We start from the raw sequence: 5,867 nt of genomic DNA on the forward strand, positions 1-5,867 counted from the left end.
ATCTGTCATATTATATGTAATAGATGTGTTTCTTTATTAACATATTAAAGATTACAAGACCTAGGGGGTGGATCTAATTATTACCATAATTTCAAAGTGGTGCTGTACGTAAATATTTTAAGATATCTGTAACATGGATATCTGTGATTCCTAGTGACGACAGAGACACAGGTACTAATACTGCTGTGGTTTGTTGCCTATTTTCCTGACGGAAAGAAATGAAAACTTCCTTTCTCCATCGAAGTTTTCAGATTTCCTGATTTCTATCCTTTGGTCCCTTTAGATTCACAGATTCCAATTTAAGAACTCCCAGTCTATAGTAATGCTAGTTTTTGTAAGTTGTACATAGGTGGAATCAGAGAAAGGGAAAGAAGGCGAAGAGCCTCACTGACTGGCTGCTAAGGCAGGGCCTCACAGGATGGTTATACCCTGTAGATCTTGAGCCTGCTCCTCATTTTCAAATGTTCAGAAACTCAATTTGTCTCAGTTCTTCCAGGGGCACCCTGGCTTTTGAGAGACAGATTCATAAAAATCAAAGTCACAAGGGACTTACTGATTTTTTAAGGCCCACTTCAGATTCTGGATTTTTTTCTCCTTTCAGATCCCAAACAATGTCAAAGGGCATTATTCTTGTCCTTTGAAAATATGATCTTATGGCAGGCCAACATTTTAGCATCTTTTCTATGGCTCGCTGCCATGACAGCCATCTTGTAGGCACGCATCTAAAGAGGTTATCACCTTCCATTTCTAAAGGGGTTATCACCTTCCATTTCTGTGAAGTCAAAAATCTCCTTAAGTGCTTCGGCACTTTTTGAGGAAATTGAAAAGTAACCAAAAGCTTTCATTATGAAAGTCTCAATATCACATTTAAGCAACTCACATCCCTTTTTAGCAGTGCTGTATATAAGATGTACAAGGCATTGAATGAATACGATCTTTTCATTTCTTTTGGTAAGAAGTTTATAGACTGAATAGAATTTGCCAAAATTTACTTCTGTACTGTCTGACAAATATGCAGATAGATGAGCTAAGTCTAGTTTGTATTTAGACAAATATCAACAATATTTTATGATTTCAGCAGTTTCATTAAAATCCTCGTAGAAATGAAGATGATTTGAAACTCCTGTTTTCAAGTCAAAATACCTAACAGCTGTAGGAAACATATTTTTGCTGCCATGATTCAGCATATTACTTAAAACTGATGTACTATAGAAACCAGGATTGTTGGTGAGATATGACAGAAATTCGCTTTACACTGTAAGGGACCAACACATCTGTTATCAAAATTTCCCCTCTTCTTTGTCCAGAGGGTATTTTAGCTGCAATTCTTGAATCAGGAAACAAAACTTTACTCAATTTCATAGAGCAATCAAGGGGACGCTATGACAATGCATGCTTGTTTGCCTGGTATGCCCATGCTAATTCAGCAGTTGCTATTTTTAACTGAACATTGGTGTCTTTTGGGAAACAAAAGTATTTTTGATTGGTTTAGAAGCATTCACCCGTCCCATCTTACTTGTGAGATTTGCTCTCCACATGTGCTTGCACATCCCCTTCTCCACCATGTCCAATCTCAAATATTTTTCTGCATATTATGCAGTATGCTCTGTTTGGTTATTTACCTTCCTAGTTCAGTAGTATGTGTCTTTCCATCCATCATCAAAATTACATAGTTGTTTAGCCTTCTTCTTCAGTAATGGGGTCATGGTTGCATTAACATTATAATCATTCTCATCTGACCTCTTAGAAAACATGGTCACAATATTCACAATGTTAAAAAATTAAACTAGCACTATCTAGTTACAAAGCACACCAGTTAATCCACAGGCAAAGTCGAAGATGAACTGTTAATATTCTTTATATACACTTAAGCCACATCACTTTGAATGATGCAACCATGGACGGATGACCATTCTGAACTACAAATCATGGTTGCCAATATCAGTGGTCAAGTGGGTGACAACTACTAAAGATGATGGATAACCTGTGCCATATCCATTTGATACTAAAGACAATGTTGCTTTCAGACCCTCTAAAACTTATGAGTTTTGTACATTTCCTCCAACCTTCCACACTTGTTGCTAAAACCAGGATTATTTACATTCCAGGAAGGGTCTCCCAGGACGCAATGCTCTCAGTGCTAAAATTGGGATGGTTGGTTACCCTATTGGGTTGCCATTAACCAAAGGGCTACCTCTCCAAAGGTAGGAGGGGAGGCGCATAGATGCAGAGACTCCTCACCTTGCTTCCACTGATAGTGTTAAATTTCTCCACAATATTTCTCACAGATTCCTCTTCTTTGGGGTGTGATGAAAAGAAGACATTGTCTTTTGTTAGACTTCAGATCCACTGAAAGGTCAATGGCCTCCATCTGGAAACACAGGCAAAGCTCAGGGTCAATGCCTTCCCCTGCAGGGCTCAGGCCCTAAAGGGAACTCAGAAAAGGCAGCCCTCCAAAGGCAAGAAAGGAGGAGAAAGCAGGTCCACTGACAACTCCACCAGCGAAGGAAGAAAGAAAAAAGCATCCACTGGTGGCTGCTGGAGAACATAAAACATATCCTGGGGAGAAACTCACCTCCCCAAACTCACCAAAGTACTCCCTTACCTTCTCCTCAGTGGCTTTGGGAGTTCAAATGCCCTGCAAAGATTTTCTTCACAGAATATTTCTTCATGACAGTGGCTTTTTGGGGGTCCATGCTATGGCCACCCAGCCTGTGCTCCTGATCTAGGATCTGTTCCAACAGAAGCGTAGGTGGATCAAATCCAGATTTGCCAAGGACTAGGGGGTTTGGGGACATTCAGGGCTAAAATCAGAAGTAAGGAGTTTCCTAGGAAGCAGGACTGTCAGTGCTAAAACCACAACTAAGGGATTTCCCAGGATGAGGGACTTTTAGCATTAAAACTGGGGATGGTGCAGTTTTCCAAGATGTAAGACTTTCGGTGCTAAAACCTGGACAATTTCTTCTGAGAAGGGGGTTAGGTAGACTCTGGTTCTAATTCTCTTCGGCATTTCTTAATAGCACTACCCAAGCGAGGTTCTTTATTTCTGAGCCACAAGATTCCACCACAGGTGGAATACACAAAATACAGATGCACAAAATATTTTAAGCCCTCCAAACACACCACTCTCTACCCAAGCCTGACTTCCCAATTTCCTCCAAAATGGAAATCCACCTGGTTTACCTCAACACATATAAAACGGTCCTCACTCCGTCAGAACCTTTGTCCATGCTCTGACTTTTCTTCCTGGCCTGACAGTCCCAATCTAAGACTTGCTTCCTCCAGACATAAAGCTGGGCTACTGAGGTTGAAATCCTTGCTGTTCCACGCTCTATTCACTATGTGGTCTCTTCAAGTCGCTTAATCCTCTCTGCATCTTAGTTTTTCCCTCTGTAAAATGGCACTGAAATGCCTATCTCAAGCATCTTTGAATGTTTTTCTAATTCTCGAATGTGAAGCATTTAGCGCAGGGGCCCAAACAGGCACAGAAACAGGTACTGAATGTCTACTCTCCTCTTCTTGGATCACTCCAACCCATATATTTAATACTTTTCACTTCTCACTTAATCCGTACAGGAACAAGTTCCTAAATTCTGCTTCCCCCAGTGCACTTGGCCACATGCAGCTCAGACAAAATGATCATGATCCAGGAATGCCTTCTCTTAGAAATGCAATCCCGCACACACAGACCTTTGATGGAATACACAGCTTACCTTCTGTACGCAGGCTGCACCTTTCAAGATAGCAAACGTCAACCCTCTTGGTCTTCCAGTGCTGGGATTCATTTTGGGGAGATGGTCAACGACCTCTTCAAATGTGGTAAAATAAAATATGTGGTAAAAAAAAAAATGTGGTAAAAAAAAATTGGGTCCTTTTTGCTGGTATCCCAGCTCTAGTTTGTTGGTGAGACGAACGGTAGGGTGAGATACATAGCCAGGAGAAGTCTTATGACGAAGACATGCGCTTACAAGAAAGTCTTACAAGAAAGCCAAGAGTTTTAGGGGGGCTGGATTTCCCAAAGCTTTCACTGGGAGGATTACAAATAAAGCCACCACCCATGGCAAAGTGTCTACACCCACCCACTCTGGGTCTGCAAAGATTCTACCTCTGACAGCTGTTCATAAATGTACTCTACCTCCTTACTGCGATCCACCTTGGCCCTAACAGAACTTAACACCACCGCAAACTCCCAGGCTGGGAGAGGAAAAGGAAAGGCAACCTCTCAGGGCGCAGGCCCCATGCACTCATCACAGCTGGAAGTTAGTCTAAAAACCCTCTTATCAAAGGGTTGTCTTCTCTTCTATCCCTGTCTTCCCTGGCGCCCAGGTGTCACTCTCAAGGAACTCAGTCTTCCTGGGCAGAGCCCGCGGTCAGATCCTGACTCCGAGCCCAGGTGGAGGGAAGGAGAGAGGAGGGAGGGAAGGATGGGAAACCTTGCCCGGGTCGGAGCGCACATCCTCCTCCCGAGGCTCCGCTCTCTCTCCTGGGCGGTTCCTGGACGGCGCAGACGTCGATCCCACAGGTCCAGCCCACTCCACAGCACCTCCCACGTCCCCCTGGTTCTTGCCGCCGTTCTTCTGGTCGGCCTTGGCGCCGTTCTGGTCCCCACCCGGCGACCCGCCGTCTGGGGCGGCCTCGTATGGGTTCTCGGTAGCGCCCGTCGTCCCCTAGTGCTTCTTCCTCTCATTTGCTTCTAACACACCCTGCAGACTGGCAATCGCCTCAGCCTGGGACAGCCCGGCTATGTGGGAGCAGCTGGCGGACTTTATAAGGTACGAGTTAGGGGACTGACCCACCTTGCCCAAACTACATGCTTATTGGCTGATTTTGCCTGATACTCCGCCATGCACCGCTGTCCCATTGGCCGCGCTCTAAATCCCGGCGGGTTTGTCCTCTAGCAACGAGTCAGAGCCAGGGCCATGCAGAGGGTCCCAGAGATCCCGCAGGAGGACGGTAGGTGCAGGCTCGGGGCCAAGAGGCTCCCACTAGCCCTCCGCCCGCCTAGCCCGCAGCCTCTCGCCCCCGCACGTCCGTGTCAAGGTATGGCCAAAATGAAAAAGAGCCAAGACAAGTTCAAATCCCAAAAGCAAAACAACCAAAAGGAAATTCAAGGAAAGCAAATATAAATGAGAAAAATATAATTAAGCAAAAATGAATGTTCGCAAAGGCAAGACAAAAAACTAAGTCAAGGAGTAGGTTCAAAGAAAAGATGAAACGTGAATATAATTTAGGATATTTATACTGATTCCTGTTGAAATCTCTACAAGTAAAAATTTTACTATCAATGAATCCAACTTTCATCCTTCTTGCCTTTCCGATGAAAGGGCAGCAGGGGGCACTAGATGCTAGTGTTTCTTTCAGCAAGGAAAGGCGTTTTAGCACGTTATTTGCAAACACCAAATAGTGTTCTCTCAGAGTTCAGAGATAATTATAAAAGTTAATAGGAAATAGGGAAAATAGAGTGATGGTCTACAATCAGGGATGTTAAAGAGACAGAATACAGTCATGGGTTCTTAGTTTCTGTTTCTGGCTGAGCCAGTAAAGCCCCTTCCTCATCCCTCTTTTCAGCTTCGCTAGAGACAGAAACTAAAAACCATGGCTTCAGGCTGCTAAAAGCCTAAAACAAAACAAAACAGAACAACAACAACAAAATAAGGCGGGTTGGGCAAGCTTACTGCATAGAAGAATGTGCAAAAAAGGTGTATGATTTCCATACACCCTGTTGGCTAAGTAGTACAGTGTCCTGAAATATTGGGAGGGTGGCAATTACAAAACATAAGGGGCAGTTTTTCAGAGGTTGGCTCTGGAAAAGATGCAGGACAGTGAAGAGTGACCACCAGGGCACCAGGCTGACTCTCTGTCCTCAG

The 5,867-nt window shown here is 43.9% G+C and overlaps 1 long non-coding RNA gene across 1 annotated transcript; it reads right to left on the bottom strand.

Moving 5' to 3' along the window:
• Nucleotides 1-767: 767 nt before the first annotated feature.
• LOC105524824 lies at nt 768-4,761 on the bottom strand. The gene is made up of 3 exons (XR_001003816.1): nt 3,866-4,761; nt 3,714-3,833; nt 768-2,732 (listed from the first exon to the last, which is right to left on the bottom strand). It is a non-coding gene; the product is annotated as an uncharacterized LOC105524824 (long non-coding RNA).
• Between the last annotated feature and the right edge of the window lie 1,106 nt (nt 4,762-5,867).

The sequence above is a fragment of the Colobus angolensis genome, unplaced genomic scaffold, assembly GCF_000951035.1.
Source record: "Colobus angolensis palliatus isolate OR3802 unplaced genomic scaffold, Cang.pa_1.0 Scaffold51, whole genome shotgun sequence".
Lineage (NCBI taxonomy): Eukaryota > Metazoa > Chordata > Mammalia > Primates > Cercopithecidae > Colobus > Colobus angolensis.